This window comes from Sphaerodactylus townsendi, linkage group LG06 (genome assembly GCF_021028975.2).
Source record: "Sphaerodactylus townsendi isolate TG3544 linkage group LG06, MPM_Stown_v2.3, whole genome shotgun sequence".
NCBI classification, from domain to species: domain Eukaryota; kingdom Metazoa; phylum Chordata; class Lepidosauria; order Squamata; family Sphaerodactylidae; genus Sphaerodactylus; species Sphaerodactylus townsendi.
In genome coordinates, this window is record NC_059430.1 from 110,464,550 (window position 1) to 110,484,297 (window position 19,748).

The 19,748-nt window shown below is 43.4% G+C and overlaps 1 long non-coding RNA gene across 1 annotated transcript; it reads left to right on the forward strand.

The window, feature by feature from the left end:
- The first annotated feature begins 14,850 nt into the window (after positions 1-14,850).
- LOC125435683 lies at positions 14,851-19,295 on the forward strand. Its single transcript, XR_007244901.1, has 3 exons — positions 14,851-14,939; positions 16,351-16,492; positions 18,128-19,295. It is a non-coding gene; the product is annotated as an uncharacterized LOC125435683 (long non-coding RNA).
- The last annotated feature ends 453 nt before the right edge of the window (positions 19,296-19,748 follow it).

The window sequence follows — 19,748 nt, forward strand, 5'->3', positions numbered from 1 at the left end:
CATATGCTGGCGGGTCCAAGCTCAGAGATATGCCACATTTTCTGCAGCATATCTCTGCTTTCCCCTATTGGGGTTTTCAGGTAGAACTTTTAAAAGCTTTTTGGACTTCCCTTTGGAGGGGGCAGAGCGGCACTGGAACTGCACTATCCCTGCCTGCCAGCCCAGTCTGGATGGGGCTGTCAAGCTAATTCTTCAGTTTTTGTCATCCCATATGGATTTATTTATGTGTTTCTGCCATTCCTCCAAAGTTGTCTCCTGAATATATAGACTGGTTAATTTTGGCAACATATTCTTATTGTAGAAATCCTTCCAAGCCATGAAATTTTTAGCTTAGACCATCTCTGCCGATCCTCTTGTATCTTCATTCATGTTGCTTGTAATTATCTTTGAATAGTGTATAATTTTGTCCCGTCAAGTTTATTCCCACATATTTAGCTGGGTTCAATATTATTACACATCTGACAGTCCTTCTAACATATTTCTCTTCTCTGTTTCATTAAAAAAAATTAAATTCTTTTTGTCTTTTTCCTGTTGATTTTACAATCTGAAAAATCTTCAATTTGGTCTATTATATATTGTATCAACAAATGGGAATTTGTGATTGTTAGCACCACATCATCAGCATAACTTTTCATTTTGGACTCTTCTCCATTCACTATCAGTCCTTTAATTCTACGGTCTTGCCTTAGTTTAGCACAAACCCAAATTAAGTGTTTTGTTTAAAAAAAATAAAAATAAGAGGAGAGTAAACAAAATAGTCGGTTTGGGGGGGAAAGGTGAAGGGTGGGAATCTTGTCAACTCAGAAAACACCCATGAATTCCAACCATACAATCCCAGGTATTCAAAATGTTTTCAAGATTTATACTAGCTTTAAAAAATCTCTGAAAAGAAAAAAAATTATCTATGCATCTCCCCTATAAGGAGGCAAATATGGCACTAGCTTTTCATTCTTCATTCCTTTCTGTATATCTCCAGGGAAACAGCTGTGAATTTTCAGTCTTCTCTCTCTGCTTCTATTTGCTTTGCAAACTAGCAAATTAGCAATTAAATGCAGTAGTTGGACACAGTTGTAAATCTCAAAGTTTTCTTGACAGGTTATTTTTTGTTGTTCTTATCACTGGCAGAGATTTTGGGTTTTGTTTTTTTACTATCTCTTTCTCTCGCTCTATGAACACAACTCCCAGGAAGAAAGAAACAAGACATAGTTTTGCCTTAGACAAGTTTTCAATTATTGGAAAGGAGAGCCTATAATAAAAGAGATTAAAAAGAAAAGAACAGAAGATGAAGTAAACAAAAGGGTGGGAAGCATGTCTTATGTGCTTCTTGATGAGATCCGATCCGAAGGATGCAGCTATCAGGTGTGCAAGGATTCACCTGTCAAATTCGGTCTCCCCCTCTGGGAAATGTGAGAGGAAAATAAGTCATCCTTCTCAGCTGACATTTCTCTCTTCAAATATCTTAAGAGTGAGATAAGCTTTGGAGCACTTTAGAAGTGCTGCTGTTCAGACTGCCATTTCCCTGGAAGTTGGGATTACCATTGACATTATTGATCATACTGTGCTGTGGCAAACAGCTTGTGTTGAAGGAAGCCCTTTCTAAATAATTAATATAAGAGTGACTAACGATGTTACAGCAGCAAATTGTGCTTAGCAAAGTCCTTTCCAAAATATGAATAGTACTGGTAATATCGTGACAATTACTGGTGTTTAAGAAATCCTTTAACAAATTGCTAAGACTGATGATGGTACTTCATCAACCATTTGTATTTAAGAAAGTTCTTTTTGAAATGGTTAATTCAAATGTTGGTTGTGCTTGCCAAAAGTGCAGATTTAGGAATGTGCTTTCCAAATTATTACTATTAACAACACATCAGAATATATCAGGAACATATAGGTTTAGATGAAGGTGGAGGGAAAATTGGTGGTAGTATTTAAGATATACAGATAACACCACGATACTGGAAGTAAATAGTGAAGACTTGAAACAACTTTTGATGAAGGTTAGCGCAGAAAGTCCTCTTATGGAGGAATTACACAGCTTTGAGGTTGATAATGGACAGATTGAAATGATTAACCATTTTCTTTTCCTTGGGTCAAACAAAATGGGACTGCAACCAAGAGGTCAGAAGGCGATTGAAACTGAAAAGGGCAGCCATGATGGTGCTAGAAAAGATTCTTAGGTATGAGGATGTGTTACTGGTGACAATGATTAAGATAAATCATACTATTGTATTGCCCTTTCCTATGTATGGGTATAAATGTGGGATGGTGAAGAAAGCAGATAGGAAGAAAGTTTATTCATTTGAAATGTAGCGTCACAAAAGAGTTTTACAGATATGGTGGACCGCTGAAAAGACAAATAACTGGGTTCTAGAACAAATCAAATCCTGAACTCTCCCTAGAAATGAAAATGGCTAAACTGAGGCTGTCATACTTTGATCACATAATGGCAAGACAAGAGTCACTGGAAAAGAAGTTATACCAGGAATAGTTGAAGGCAGTAGGAACAGAGGAATACCCAAGAGGAGATGGGTTGACTCTATAAAGAAGCCATGACTTTCATTTTGCAAGACCTGAGCAAGGATGTTAATGATAGGACATTTTGGAGACCATTAATTCATAGGTCACCGTGAGTTGGAAGTGACTTGACAGCACTTAACACATATAACACATCAGGAACAATAGTTTATATTTAAGATATGTATATGTTGAGCGTTGTTGTCGGTACTGTCCCAACGCTATGGACTCAATCCCTCATATCCTGCTTTACTGTTCGAGGTATAATGATATTAGAACCGATCTGGGAGCTTTACTACCTCTTGAATTTATGTTTCTCTCAGACAAACTAAAAATGTTTAAGCTACTGAACAACTCTAATGTAGAAATTTCTGAAGCAGTTGCTACATTTTTAATTCATGTTCTACATGATATATAACAATGATCCTGTTCTTGTACTCTGAATGTATGGTACTTCTGGTTTATGCCTAATAAAGGTTTTTGGATTGGATTGATTGGATATGTATATGTACATAAGTTCCATCAAGTCACAGCTGGCTTATGGCAACCCCAGCAATGGGTTTTCAAGGCAAGTGAGAAGCAGAAGTGGTTTGCCCTTGCCTTCCTCTCCAAAGCCTTCCTGGATAGTCTCCCGTCCAAGTACTGATCCTGCTCTCCTTCCAAGATCTGATAGCTCTACCATACCATTCCACACCCCTTGCATTTAAGATTCATCTTTCTGAATGATGAATGCTAATATGAATAATGACTTGACGACAACTAGTATTTCTTTATCAGAGATCTAATTGAATAGAGAACACAACATTGTAAACACTGGGGTCAAAAGCTTAGAAAAGTAATTTGCATTATAAATAGAATAGGGTTGAAGTAAAATAGGAGAACCTTTTAGGATGTGAACAGAATTCTAATTTTGCGGTCTGTAAAATGGGCCCTGCGGCATAGAGTGGTAAACTTGCAGTACTGCAGTCAAAGCTCTGTTTATGGTGTGAGTTCAGTCCTGAGAGAAGTCGGTATCAGGTAGCTGGATCAAAGTTGACTCACAACCCTATCCAAATTGGGGAGGGGGGGATCTTTTGGAGGAGGCAGTGCGGGTCTATGCCATCAGACTAACCTTCCCTGGGCACTTGCCCTGGCAGAGGGGTGAATTTGCTGGTGGCCGGCCTCTACAGACCACCCAAACAGCCAGATGTGGTAGCGTATACCATGCCAGTGCCCTGTACCCCCACTATCTATGCCAGCACTGCAAAGGGATTCTGGGGATGTGGCCACGAGTGGAGCTGACATTATTTATTTATTTATTTATAGGCCGCCTCATCCCCGAAGGGCTCGAGGTGGCTCACAACATGACTGTTTCTAGAACAGTAAATCAATATAACATAAAATCTAACATTAAAATTCAGCAGCAATTAAAACAATAAATACAGATTAAACAACAAGGTTGTGTAAAAAAACACACACAGGCGCCCGGTCTAAAGGCCAAAGGAGAAGGGAGGAGAGGCAGGGCCCAGGATGGAATCAGGGCCCTACCAGGATGGAAAAGGCAGCTTAGTTCCGATTTCAGTGGGGGGCAATAGAACTGCGGCCAGCCCCTCCAAAAGCCCGGTGGAATAGCTCCGTCTTACAGGCCCTGCAGAATTCACCAAGGTCCCGCAGGGCCTGGACAGCTGGAGGTGGAGCATTCCACCAGGCAGGGGCCAGGGCCGTAAAGGCCCTGGCCCTGGTCGAGGCCAGCCGCATCGTCGCAGGGCCAGGGATCACCAGCAGTTCTGCCGCAGTTGACCGCAGCGGCCTATGTGGGACATAAAGGGTGATGCGGTCCCGTAGGTATGAGGGCCCCATGCCGCGTAAGGCCTTAAAGGTCAATACCAACACTTTGAAAACAATCCGGAACTCCACTGGGAGCCAGTGCAGGCGGCATAGCACAGGGGTGATATGATCTCGATAATCACCACCTGTCATTAGTCGGCTTCCACCCTCACTTCACAGCCAGAAATGCTGGTACCCAACTCCTGGACTTACGCCACTTATGCTTCCAGTCAGCAGGGGGGGTTGTTTGCCTTTTTGGCTCTCTGTGCTGCAGGAAAGCCATCCTGGGAGTGGCAGGAAGGTATGGCTGTGGTACCACATCCGACTTCCCAGCTGTTTGGTTGAAGTTGCTCACCTTCCATCCTTCCAAGGTCAGTAAAATGAGCACCCAGCTTACTGGGGGGTATAGTATAAATGGCATTACGGGTTCAAACCACCCCATAGACATAGTCTATTTAGTAAACATCCTGATGTCATGTTACCCCTTCGGTCAGTAATGACCTGGTGTGTGCACCTTTACCTTTAAAACCTTTTCGTTGCTATTTTTTACTCTTATGTATTTTTGAACAAGATCTGGTGCTCACCAATCATTGCCCTAAAGACCAAGCTCCACCTATTCACCGCCATTGTGATCCTGACAGACATTTATGCTAGCGAGACCTGGAAGACATCAACAAGTATCAACAACAGGCTCAACGTCATCCAACAGAAGTGCCTATGCCAGATCCTGAAGATCCAACATTATGACTACATCATTAACAAAGAGGTGCTCCAAAGGAGCGGCATGTGCAAACTCCATACCACTGTTGCACACAGAAGACTTCAACTGACTGGCCACATCCTTCGCATGGAGAACGGTTGGATCCTAAAGAAGGCAATGAGGTGGATACCTCCTGAGGCCAAACAACAACAAGGACACCCCCGGAACACCTGGAGCATTCCATCAAGACCTGAAGGAACTGAATATTGCATGGAAAGAGTCTGAAACACTCACCCAAGACCAGAAATGCTGGAGAACACTTGTTGCCCGATTATACAGAGGCGTAGCTCCAAGGGGGCAGGGAGATGCGCAACCAGTGAGGGTCCCTGGCGAGGGTGTTCCAGGGACGTGGCGGGGCATGACAGGGTGGGGACAGAGGACGCACCAGTGCACCGGGCACTTCCCCCCCTTGCTACGCCTCTGACCCAATATGCTACTTAGCATGGGAGGATCTAACTAATGACTAATTTATGTATTTTGCTGTTTGTATAGCATTATTTTCTGATTTTTTAAAATTCCAGGTATACTTTTTGCAATTGTTTGCAGTATTTACTGAACTGTTTTCATTGCAGTTTGTGGCAAGGGTGATGTTGGTTTTATTGCATTGTCTTTGAATTTTGTAATTTACCATGAGTGTCAATGGGAAAGGTAGACTATAAAGGAAGAAAGTAAATAAATGAAATCTTAACATCCCGCCTCCCCTTCCCCAAGCAAAAGAGGAAACATCGTTAGATCTTTGGCCAGATCAGTCCATGCGTGGTTTGCCATAATAGTTAAAAAGTTCTTCAAAAATATACATCCGCGTGTTCTTGTTTATGGGCTTTGATATAGTCTAACATGTTCAATGAAGCCATCAAAAGCTTACACAAAATGATTTAGCCAGACGTTTCTCTCTGCAAATATACACCTAGGGCTTTTGAGCATAAACTACAATTTTTATGATTCGGGATGTTTGGCACGCTGTCACAATTGCTACGCCACTTTGATTTTTGTTCTCATTCCATTTGTTCAAATGACTTACCTCCATAATTGGAAATGCTTTATTCCTCAGTTATGTTTGAATAGTAAAACAATAACAACACACACACACACACACACACACACACACACACACACACACACACAATGATCTCCCTCCCCCCTTGGAGCCGTAAAATACACGTAATAAAAATGAAGCCTCCAGCAGGCCAGAAGCTGTGACAATTTAAATGAAATGGGATCCAAGGAAGGTTATAGGAGAGTAGTTAAATGGTTCACTTGAAGAACAAATAAAAATGTTCTTGATTGCTAGAATGAGATACTTTTAAAACCTGCTATTAAAATTCACCTGAAACAAGCTCCTCTTTTTTGCCTGATCCTTGCGGGTGATTTGCCTGTGGGATCCTGATCCGTCAATATGTGTATATTTCACCTTTCTTTCTGAGACTGTGTCCATATTTTCACAAGTACATACATATTTCAGTATTGGGTTGTTGTTTTTAACTGAATTGCACCCACTGATCCTAAGTGTGATCCACCAAACTGAATTATAGTATGTCCCATGTCGGAGTTACCTGAGGAGATCAGCCTGCGGTTTGCCTTATGCAGAGGATTTGGTAATAGGCAAACTCTATGCTGGGGATAATTAGGAAAGGAATTGATAATAAAACTGCAGAGATTGTCATGGCCTTATATAAAGCAGTGGTGCGACCGCACTTGGAGTATTGTGTTCAGTTCTGGTCGCCACAACTCAAAAAGGATATCGAAGAGATAGAAAAAGTGCAGAGAAGGGCAACGAGGATGATTGAGGGACTGGAGCACCTTCCTTATGAGGAGAGGCTGCAACGTTTGGGACTCTTTAGTTTGGAGAGGAGATGTCTGAGGGGGGATATGATTGAAGTCTATAAAATTACGCATGGGATAGAAAATGTTAACAGAGAGAAATTTTTCTCTCTTTCTCACAATACTAGAACCAGGGGGCATATATTGAAAATGCTGGGGGGAAGAATTAGGACTAATAAAAGGAAACACTTCTTCACACAACATATGATTGGTGTTTGGAATATGCTGCCACAGGAGGTGGTGATGGCCACTAACCTGGATAGCTTTAAAAGGGGCTTGGACAGATTTATGGAGGAGAAGTCGATTTATGGCTACCAATCTTGATCCTCCTTGATCTGAGATTGCAAATGCCTTAACAGACCAGGTGATCGGGAGCAACAGCCACAGAAGGCCATTGCGTTCACATCCTACATGTGAGCTCCCAAAGGCACCTGGTGGGCCACTGTGAGTAGCAGAGAGCTGGACTAGATGGACTCGGGTCTGATCCAGCTGGCTTGTTCTTATGTTCTTATGGTAAGATTTTACAGGATAATAGGTAAGGTCAATGCTTCTTGCCACTTCAAACCTCTCATCCCCCACTGGTTGCCACATGGCAGCACTACCCCAAAACCTCTGATTTTTTAAAGAGACGGTGGCCCTTTCTCATTGGTCCAAGAGATAAGGAGTCAACACGTAGCCAGAAATGTTGTGAAAGAAGGATGTAACTATAAATGGGATAGTTGGAATCAATGCCAAATACCAAGATTCTAAATTCAGATGGGCAAGGATGTTTCAATTCATTTGATTGCATTAAATATTACTTCTTTCCTTGCTAAGCTTACTTCATTACATTTACAGAAAATTGAGAGAAATTCGCATCATACAAAATATTTTTAAGCAGCAGGGAAAGCGAACGTGAACACATGAAACTGTCTTCTTCTAAAGATCATTGGTCCATGAAGGTCAGTACTGACTGGTAGCAACTCTCCAGAGGCTGAGGCAGAAATCTGTCATATCACTTGCAGCCCAGTCTTTTTGGCTGAGAATAACAAGAGATTGAACCTGGGACTTTCTGGGTGCAAGCAAATGCTCTGTCACTGAGCCACAACCTCTCTTGTCCCACCTTCCTTCCATAATATCCATCTGTATTCCCAATTGGGTCCCAACGGGGACTCAAAGTAGCTCATATCATTCTTTTGTCCTCCATTTCATTCACATAACTACCCTGTGAGGCTGGCTGGGTTGGGAGTGTGTGACTGAACCAACGTCACCTAAGACATTTCCATGGCAGAGTGGAGATTCTAATTTGGATCTCCCAGATCCTGGTTCAGAATCTGGAGAATTTGATATGATTCCCTGCTCTTCCATATGAGTGGCAGACTCTAATCTGGAGAACAAGGCTTGAGTCCCCACTCCTCCATATGAGTGGTGGACTCTAATCTGGATAACTGGGTTTGATTTCCCACTCCTTTACATGGGGTGGGGGGGACTCTGGTGAACAAGGTTTGCTTGTTTCAGCTCTCTGGGTGACCTTGGGCCAGTGACACCTGTCTCAGAACTCTCTCAGCTCCACCTACCTCACAAGGTGTCTGTTGTAGGGAGAGGAAGGGAAGGAGTTTGTAAGCCACTTTATGACTCCTTATGGAAAAGCGGGGTATAATAAATCCAAACTCTTCTTTTTTCTTCTTCTCTTCTTCAAATTCATCTCGTTTGTTGAACAAATTAAACTAAAACAATTTAATTGGATTTTGAATAAATTGTTAACTCTCTTGAAATCTATTGTTATTATCTTTCTTAGTGGATCATACAAACTGCTATTCTGAATATTGCTTTTTACAGGGGAGACTTGTGATTATGTAACCAAGATAGTGGACCCCAAAAAAATTAGGAACCATTGCTGTAACTAATTCTAATACATCTCTTACCGGTTGAATTTGAACCTCTTGCCAACAAATCAAACTCTATTACATTCTCAAAGCAAGGAGACAGCACAGATGGAATACCGGTAGATCAAAGTCATTTGTTAGGGTACTATCCTAGGAGAAGAAATAGCATTAGTTCAGATAATCTCCATTTGCCTTCACAACTAGTTCTCATCCGGTTTCCTAAAAATACATTACAACTGTTACTATTTACCAGGATCCTTGGTTTTTGCACCATCAGTCTGTTCATAAAACAAAAGTGATCAAAGACAAGTGTCCAAATAGACAATGAATTATTAGCTATTTCAAATATGGCTTTGTTCAGCAGCTTTCTCCTCTCCCTTTGACTCTTCTAGCTTATTTTACCAATTGAACAAATTTTGAACTAAGGTTTTGCCTTTGACTGTTTTACTGTTAGCGATATTGGAAGGCCAATACAATGGGACTCCATGCAACAAAATACTCTGTGTTATTGTAGACATACTGAGGGTTTGATCCAAGTGCCCTAGACAACCACTACAACAAGAAGGATTTCTTGGGACCATTTTATCATGACTCCAAGGGAAACCAGACCAGATTACATGAATGTTTATGTTGACAGATAGAGATAAATCTGTTGCAATTAGTGTGGCAAGATTTATTACCTTTGATGTGAAGATAAAATTAAAAATCTGGTCATAACAGCTCCCTATTAATTGGTTGCTCTCTTACTCTGAGTCAATGATATGAGTATATAGTTTCGAGACTGATATTTGATTCAGTTTGGGATGTTTTGTTAAAAATGTGTTACCACAAGCTCTTAGTGGCCTTGACCTGAATAGCCCAGGAGGATATGCTGCGGTCTATGGAGGGCCTTGCAGTAATAGGTTAAAAAAATTGCTTCCCCATGCTGCCAGAGGCAGTCGGGTGTCATAGCAGTGGCACCATCCCAGCCACCTCAGGCTGTGGATTGGGCTGTCCATGTCCGAGAGAAACCTGTGATTTTGGCAAGAAGAGAGTATTGGAGAGTGTCCCTAACTCAAGCCAGGAAGGGAATTTTCTTCTAGGGACAGAAGATTTCCTAGCCCAGATTCTTGGAACAGAGCTAATCAGTCTTCTGGACAGAACTGATAAAACTGAGGTAACTGACAGCATCCATCCTGAGTCCTGTAGTAAAATGTACTTCAAACACTGTGAGCTAATCTCAAGGTTTAAAAAGTCTGAAGGGAAAAACAAGCAGTGAAATACTGCTTTCCATATAGTTGACAAGTCACCAGTTACCACATCTTCTGAGTGCTAGCTTGAATATATTCTGTGAAACATCTTGAAAGTCTATCATATTTTACAACTCTGTGACAAACTGACAGCTTTTCTTAAAAGCCGGTTACCGTCTGCTTGAACCTTGAAAACACCTAAATATCTGTAAGTTAAAACTGTCTCTTTCTATGCTGACAATTCCTAACCCAATTCCTGGGTAAACGTGCTTTCCATTATTTCCTTTGGGCAAGTGTGCTTTCTGCTGTTCTCTATGGGCAAGCACGTTTTCTGTTATTCTCTACAGTCAAGTGTGTTTTCCATTATTCGCTATGGGCAACATGGGTTTCATTATTCTCTGTGGTCAAATGTGCTTTTCCATTGTTCTCTATGGGCAAGCATGGGTTCCATTATTCTCTATGGGCAATCATGCATTCTCTATGCACTGTCATGTGTTGTCACTGGACAATTGCTGCCCTTAGTTTTAGAACGTCCCAACATTTATGGTCTCTGAATATAAGAGAGGTGGGAGTTTTTTCCCCTTGTGATCCCCTGCCTTCACAGACCCCTACAGCTGTGCACAGCATACCATTTCATGGCAATTGCTAAGATCAAACTTGAACAATTGATAACGTCATAGAACTAGGTTTTCCTAGTCTATCCACTTGCAATGTAGTGTTGAAGAAGAGTTTTACAAATCCCATAGTTCCAAAAGAAGCAAATAAGTGGGTTGCAGATGAAATCATGCCCAAATTCTCCCTAGAAGCTAAAATAACTGAGGCTATGGTGTTGCGGTCACATCACAAAAAAGCAAAACTCACTGGAAAAGACTATAATACTAGGAAAAAATGAATGCAGCGGGAAAAGAGAAAGACATGAGATGCAATGACTCAATAAAGCCTTCAGTTTGCAAGACTTGAACGACGCTATCAAGAACAGAACATCACGAAGGTCATTGATCCATAGGTCATTGATTCATTATAAACTGGAAGCAACTTGACAGCATAAAACACAGTCTATCTAAAAGAAAGATCACATTTTCAGCTTTTGAGCTGCTGAAAAATCAGTGAGTGCAGTACTGAGCCAGGAGGCAACAAGTTCTCAACCATCTGTTATTGTGGAGGACGTTGGAGGACTGTGAAGTGATATTAGGTATGGGAATTCGGGATTTCTACGAACGTCTTTCCTTCGTGAGATTTATCTGCTCCATTTTTACCTCACCCTTCCTCCAAGGAAGGCAGACCAGCACACAGATTTTTATCCGTCAACAAAACTGCAAGTTGTTTTGTTCTTGCCAGCTTAAATGTCAGGATCCATGTGGGACGTTGCGCATAGCAGAGTATTTCACCCCCCTTCTTGCCATGATAAAGTCACAGCAGCAGAAGGCACAGACATTACATGAGTGTATGCATCCAAGGGCTCATTCTCTTCATTGGCAGGAGCATCCAGAAACAATCAGCCCACTGCTGACTTTCAGCCACATCCATCACTGGCAAAGCAGCTGGGAGAAGATGCTGATAGATGTACGATTCAGTCCTGAATCAGCTTTTTGGCATACCACCCCTGATATATCGATAGGTGAAAGTGTTCATGAACACACTGGAACAATGCACGTCTCCAAGATACCTATCAACTGCATTGTCCTGGGCTTATATATGGTATAGCTTTAAGTCAGCGAATGCTGATAGTTTCCTATACCTCCTTTTGACTGGGATGGCCTGAACTTGAATTTTTAAAAAGATCCAGGCTCCAATTTCCAGCCTGCTTCTATAGGACCCTCCAAGGTCGTGCCTGGGATGCTATGATGCATATCTGCAGCTTCCTTGGTGCCCATCAAGGGTCTTTCGAAAGTGGAAGGGGCCAGCCATCTGTAGTGTTTGCCAAATAAGGCTTCTGTTTGGTCACTGGAGATTTGATTGGCTGCGCAGATGGTTTAAGAAAGTTGCTTTGGCACCAGCTGCCATCACAACACAGGAAGCTTTGTTGTGTGGCTCAATGTAAGCCACGTCAGCCATTTTGTGCCTGACTCCATTTTCAGCAGCAGCCATTTTGTGCCTTGGAATAAAAAGCACTGAGAATCAGAATCAGTATTGGATTCTGAAAATGTTCCTTCCAGTGGTCCGCTTATAGACCTGAATTAAATCAGAGACAATGTCAGAGACTCGTTTCCCCCCTTCCTGAGATATTTCTAATCAAGGCTATTTTTTAAAGGTCTTCCTGTATACCAATTTATATTAAATACACAGTTAAGCATCAGTTGGTGCTTTTTGAATGTGCAGGTTGCACAAAATACATATTCATAACTCCTTTTAAATGCAAATTAGTTATCCAATAGGTGGATACATGAGCAAAGCCTTTTTTTTCTTTCCTAGATTTGTTCTGCTTTGACAAAAGGAGAGAGAAAAATGCTTGTATAGACAGCCATAGCTGCCCTTCTGTACCTTTTGCCCTATCAGGAAAGTATGTTCTCAAGCAACATTTTTCAAAGAGAGATTTTTGGAGCTGAGAGATAAGTCCTTTGCTTTTCAGTAGTCTATACATAAGCGATTAAATTCTCATCACAGGTTGTTTATGTTTGGGATTCTGAGTACATCATTCAGGCCAGTACAAATTTCCACAAGAATTGTTGCTGTCCTGGATATATTTAAGAGACTATGCTCTTTTAGATGACCATACATTCCATGCAATGAGCCAGCATGGTGCAGAGTATGGATCCCCAATATGGTGCCGGTGCACTTTCCATAGGGCCCACCAACTGTTTTCAGAAAGTGGGCAGGCCCAAGTGGGACTTTTGCCCAACAACGCTTTTGTTTGGCCACTGGAGTTTTGATTGGCTGCCCAGATATTGGGCTGCCTTGACAGCCCAATATCTGCCTTGACAGCAGCTGCCACCAGGGGAAACCCATGTCCCCAGGCATACATAGACCTGGGTGCCGGCACCAGCTCCGGGTGGTAGACCTGGACACTGGCATGAGCTCCAGGCAGTAGACCTGGACACCAGCATGAGCTTCAAGCAGTAGACCTGGATGCCGGCACCAGCTCCAGGCAGTAGACCTGGATGCCAGTGGAGGCTCCAGGGAGTTGACCTGGATGCTGGTGCGAGCTCCAGGCAGTAGACCTGGGCTCTGGGCGGTAGACCTAGGTGCTTTGGGGCAGAAAATTCAGATTTTTGTCTCCAGGCTTCATTTTTCCTAGATACACCTCTGGCTGCCGCCACAATACAAGAATCTTCATTGTATGACTGAAGGTAAGCTACGGCAGCCGTTTTGTAGCTGGTTCCACCTCCTTTAGCAGCCATTCTGTGGTGGCCATTTTGTAGCTGCACCCACCATGCTATGCCAGATTTCCAAAGGTACCCACAGACTTAAAAGGTTTGGGGATCCGTGGTGTAGAGGGTAGAATGTCAGGCTAGGATCAGAGAGACCAAGGTTCAAATCCCCCCTTCCATGGAAGGCTGTTTGGGTGACCTTGGACCAATCACTCCCCTTTGGCCTAATCTACCTCCATGTTCGGTCAGGGTCTTGATCAAGATGCTCTCGGTAGGACTTTTTCTTTGACAATATCTTTTTGACTTTCTTCCCTTCTTCCTCTGGAACCAATCCTTACCATAACCAGAGGGCAGATTTGAGGGGAACAGTGGTAGCTGCTATTTCTCCCCATTCCAGACAAGCAGATGACAATGGCCAAAAGGAGATACCTACGGGACCGCATCACCCCTTATGTCCCACATAGGCCACTGCGGTCAACTGCGGCAGAACTGCTGGTGATCCCTGGCCCTGCGACGATGCGGCTGGCCTCGACCCGGGCCAGGGCCTTTATGGCTCTGGCCCCTGCCTGGTGGAATGCTCTACCTCCAGCTGTCCGGGCCCTGCGGGACCTTGGTGAATTCCGCAGGGCCTGTAAGACGGAGCTATTCCACCGGGCTTTTGGAGGGGCTGGCCGCGGTTCTATTGCCCCCCACTGAAACGCTGCCTTTTCCATCCTGGTAGGGCCCTGATTCCATCCTGGGCCCTGCCTCTCCTCCCTTCTTCTTTGGCCTTTAGACCGGGCACGTGTGTGTGTGTGTTTTTACACAACCTTGTTGTTTAATCTGTATTTATTGTTTTAATTGCTGCTGAATTTTAATGAGTTAGATTTTATGTTATATTGATTTACTGTTCTGGAAACAGTTATGTTGTGAGCCGCCTCGAGCCCTTCGGGGATGAGGCGGCCTATAAATTTAATTAATAAATAAATAAATAAATAAATAAATACATACATACATACATACATACATACATACATACATACATACATACATACAGCTAGACCAAGGGGACTTCAGAGGTTTACTGGGGACTTCTAGTTAGGCCTTGGTGCCTAGCAATGCCAACCGCTAATGCCAGCTGCAACACGCACCCATGCTACAAGATCAGCACTTTTGAAATCCTGGTGCACCCCTCTCCAGAGGATTCCTGAGCCTGCAATCTCAAAAACTTAGGATAAGTTTCTATCCCGGGGCCAATGATCTAAACCAGAGTTTGATCTAAACATGGTTTGGCAACCTAAGCTAAAGGGGGTGCCCCACTGGTGCCAACCAAATAAACAGCAGGCCTGGCTGATGGGGTGAAAATGCCAGGAGGAATTAAATAGCAACAAAGGAGCTCAACTTTTTTTTAAATCCAAAAAGAGAGAATATTTAAGGAAAGCCCATGAGGGAATTCAGCTGCTCCTAGGTTGGGGGCACCCAGGCAGATGAACGAACTCCCGGCAGGCTATCCCGCAGGCAGAGCAGAGGACCCTGCTGCCAGTTTCTTTCTTTGGCTGGGATTTAAGCATTCCAGTCCGAGGCACAAAAGGATTGTTTCCCTTTCGAAATATTTTTCAATGCAACGTCGGAGCAGAATGAAGTGGTGTGGAAGGTATGGGATTGCAGATAAACGCTGTTAAGGAGCCAAGTATGCAGACAAACAGCAAAGTTTTGTGAGGCTGGGGGGGTTGGGGGAAGGAGGATACTTTGAACAGCTTTGCTGCTTATTGCAAAAGAGGCTGCAGAAGGGAAAAAACATTTCTGTGGAATCTTTTTTTTTAAAGCAGGAACAAAGCCTTTTTTATGTGCTAAATCCTGCTTGGAGATTTGGGCTGCTAATACTTTCCTTTATTAGGCTTCTTTGTGGCGAAGGGAAGAAAGCGTCCGCCTGAAAGGCATAACGGCAGAGAGGTTGGGACCCTTTAAATAGACTTTGTTAGGGCATTTAGGCAGGTCTCGCAAACGCATTATCTTTTCAGGCTTGGAAAAGGGTTTTTTTTTTCTTTTTAAAATTCTGTTGATGTGAAGGGCACACATCCGGAGGATTAACAGGTAAGCGCCAAATGGGCAAAAAACCCCCCCCCCACTTTTTCCTGACCAGGCTCCCGTCAAAGCTTTATGGTGTCCTTTTATGAACAAATGCTCCATTTTCAAAACCAAAGCCCAGCCTGTTTGCAAACTTCTCTCGCCACAATCCTCACAGACACTGCTGCTGAAGGGCCGTCACATCTCTCTTTGCATCCCTTCTTCAAAGCGGAGTTAAAGCTGCTGGAAAATTTGACACGAGATGGGCATTAAGCCCCATTAAAATCAGCATAACCCCCTTTTCCCCCCAAGCATGTGGGGAGGCTCCTGGTCAGAATGGGGAAAAGCAAAGATATGAGCCAGGTTCTGAGTTGGTTCTGCTGAGATCCTGCAAACCAGGCAGGTTACCCAGGACAAAATATAGTCTTGGGCCTCCTTTCTACTCCCTCCCCCCCAATTACAGATATCAGCATATATAGCAGTGATGGCGAACCTATGGCACGGGTGCCAGAGGTGACACTCAGAACCTTCTCTGTGGGCACACGCACAGAGTTTGTCATGTGAGGAGCAGAAAATCACACACACACACCCCACACACACATCTAGGCTGGCCTGGGCCGCTGAGCACGATGTGTGCGCACCACGGTGAGCAGGGAGGACTCTGTTGGTGGGCCTGGTGCCAGTGCTCCGGGTGGCTGGTGCCTTGGGGGGGGCGCAGAGGAGGCAGAGATGCTGGAGACAGAGTGGTGTGCGCGGGACTTGCTGGAGGTTAGAGCAGGCTGGCCCCTGCTCGAGTGGGTGGGGCAGAGGAAGAGGGAGCCAACCAGTTTTTTCTCTAAACTAAACCTCAGCATTCAGATTGGCACTTTGCAATAATTAAGTGGGGTTTGGGTTGCAATTTGGGCACTCGGTCTCAAAAAGGTTCGCCATCACTGATATATAGGAACATGGTCTACTGACATCAGATTTATTTTTTGTAATTTAATATATTATCCCAGAAGACTTTGACTGGCTGGCCATGTCCTTCGCATGGAGAACGGTCGGATCCCAAGGACAGCAGTGAGAAGGATGCCTCCTGATGCCAAACGACAGTGAGGACGACCCCCCCCCCCCACCTGGAGGAGAACATTTGACCTGAAGGTATTGAATATGGCAGGGGAAGAGGCTGAAACACTCACCCAAGACCGGAAAAGCTAGAGAGCGCTTGTTGCCTAATATGCTACTTAGCATGATGGATTTGATGATGATGATGAATTCAATATACAGTGTGTAGATAAGGAGAAATTCTTTATACATCAGAACTTTCCCCATCATGGTTTAGATAGATTGCTAGTCGGCATAAGGAATTAAATGGTAATTTTGGGGGAGTTTTGCGGAAGCCACAGATGACATGCAAAGACCATCAGACGACGCAGAAGTTTAGAAACTCAGAAATGCATAAAATATATGTATAATAACATATTTTATATTTTAATAATATGCACAATTACTTTTTAATAGTTTTTTTTTAGTTCAGACTTTTTTTCTGGTATGGAGGGCTAAAAAGTGTTACGCAGATTTCTAGATCACTGGGGGTGGGGGTTCCTTGCTCCTAACCCCCCAGCGATGTGGAAGGGATAATTGCAATAACTATCAACGTTCACGCAGTAGATACATAAATATACTCCCTATGAGCAGAGGACCCACAAGGACTTGCAGGAAAGGATCCCCATTTCCTCTCATTTTGCTTTCTTTGTTCTTCTGGGATAAAAGGATATCGAAGAGATAGAAAAAGTGCAGAGAAGGGCAACGAGGATGATTGAAGGATTGGAGCATCTTCCTTATGAGGAGAGGCTGTAGCGTTTGGGACTCTTTAGTTTGGAGAGGAGACGTCTGAGGGTACTTCTGTACTTGGGAAAGTAATCTTTTCAGTTATTAAACTTGGGGTAAGTGAAACAAATTGTGAAAGGTACGTCTTGATGGTTTAGTGCAGTGGTTCTCAACCTTCCTAATGCCGCAACCCTTTAATACAGTTCCTCATGTTGTAGTGACCCCCAACCCTAACATTTATCCATTTTACAGATGGAGAACACTGATGCAGTCTTAGATGACTCCGCCCCCAAAAAGGTCCCGACCCCCAGGTTGAGAACTACTGGTTTAATGGAATGTCCATGTGTGTAACAAATGAACCTGAATTTGTGTATATGATTTATATTTTGAGTATTGATGTTATTAATGGTAAGCTACTGATTGTGATTGTAATCTTTATTTTAAGATCAGTAAGAAAAAAATCTCCTTCCTCCACATTCCTGCTAAACCATGATTTTTGTTATGCGGGAAGAGCCCTTTTAAAATGCAGTCAGTTTTAAGTTTCCAGACTTTGTAAATGGCACAGCTGAGTCCTCACATCACTATGACCGGGGCTCAATGTCCCAAGCATGAAGAAAGCCCTAAACTGTTTTGAAATGAAGATATTTATTAAGGCAGCCGCACAACTCATTTTCAGTAGGATGAACCGAGTACAACTGCTAGGTCACCACTGCGCAGGATGAAAATGAACCCGAGGAGATCTGTAAATGGTTAACTATTCTGCTTGCTCCTGGCCGACGCTCCGTAAAGTGGGCCAGCCTTCCAACTGTGCTGAGCAAGCTTTCCAAAGCATTTTCCAGCAAGGCGCCCACCCTGTGAGCTTTCAGCTGCTTTCATTTTCTTCCAGCAGCCTAATTTGATACATTTTTTAAAAGATGTGGTGTTTGTAGCAGTAAGCAGCTTTCTCCATTTGACTTCTTTATGCAGGGAACTTATGAATCAGGAGAGATTGGACATGGACATCTAGAAGGACACAACCGTCAGCACTGACCTGCCAAGCTGCCACTGAAAATGATTAAATATTGCTTTCCTCTAATGTTCCTCCGTCTTGCTGAGTATCACAGACACACCCAAAGCAGAATGGTAAAAACAACTGCCCCGTTAAGTCCCACACATATTTCATGTGCTCAAAATTCATTTTAGCCACATTTCACTTGCAAAAGACACGCTCTCGAGCAGTGGTTCCCTCCCGGCCTTTCATGCCTTATGTCCCACTAACCACCATCAAAGAACCATGGTGGAGGGTGCATCAAGCTACATGATTTATGGCGACCCCTAGTGGGGTTTTCAAGGCAAGAGACTAACAGAGGTGGTTTGCCATTGCCTGCCCTTGCATCATGACCATGGACTTCCTTGGAGATCTCCCATCCAAATACTTGCCACGACCGACCCAACGTAACAGAAACAAAATGCCCACTTTTCCCATGAAGAACATTTGTATGTTTACTGTCATTACATTTATCATTAAATGAAGTTTTTAAGGACATAGCAAAAGTTGTAGAAGAAAAAGAGTTTGGCTCTCTCAACGGATAATCCCTGACAAGCAGAGTCCGAAGGAAATGGCCTATTGAAGACACTTGCTGAAAGGCAGGGAGAACAGGGGATGAAGAGAAACGCTGCATGGCAAAGGTTACTACTTGCATGTCAAAAAGTTCACAGAGTTGGCACATCATGCTTGAGAGGTGGAAATGGAGATTGAAGAACAAAGTCCTAGTCATTGTTATGAAAACCCTGCACCCCACCTAACAAATTGAAAGCCACTGCTCTAGAGAGCTGCACGATACAGGCTTTCTTCTGCTAAAACAGGCTTGATTGAGAGACATTTCAGTACAACTCAACTGGTAGGATCCAGGCTAAATTTTCCACTATCAGTGGCGGAGATGTAATTACAACCCACAATTTCTGAGCTGTTTGGACACAGGGAAGAGGCTGAAGCCTGTGAGCTTAAGAGCAACCCTGTCAGTGGTCCAATTGGCCATGCTGGCAGGGGCTGATGGGATATGTAGCCAAGAACATCTGGAGAGCTGCAGGTTGCAGACCCCTGATTCTAGTCCAGTATCCAGTGGCCAGTTGCTTGCCCTGGAGGGCCAACAAACCAGACACAGAGGCACGAGCGCTTGCTCTGATGTTGCCTCCTAACCCCACTATTCAGAGGTTTAATGTCTCTGGAGGTTCTCTTTTAGTCAGCATGGCTAGTCACTATTGATGCACCTCTCCTTCATGGATCTGTCCAGCCTTGAGCCTGGGTTAGATTAATATCTCAGCCGAAATTCATTAGTCACGTTTGTAATGAAGAGTGGCATTGCAGCTGGTCAGCACCAAAACAAGCAGCAGAACAATTATGGTGGTGGGGCTGTTGGGTTTTTTTTTAGCCAACTAGCATTAAAGAGAGACTTGTTCATGCTTTTGTGTTCTGTGGAACTTTCGCTCCAAGCTGAATGTATAGGAAGTTTCATTTTAGGCTGCTAGATGTTTCATGCTGCTTTGATGCTCTTGATGGGTTTTTAGGAGGGTGCTAATTTTTATGTTTTATTCTTTTTATTTTGGT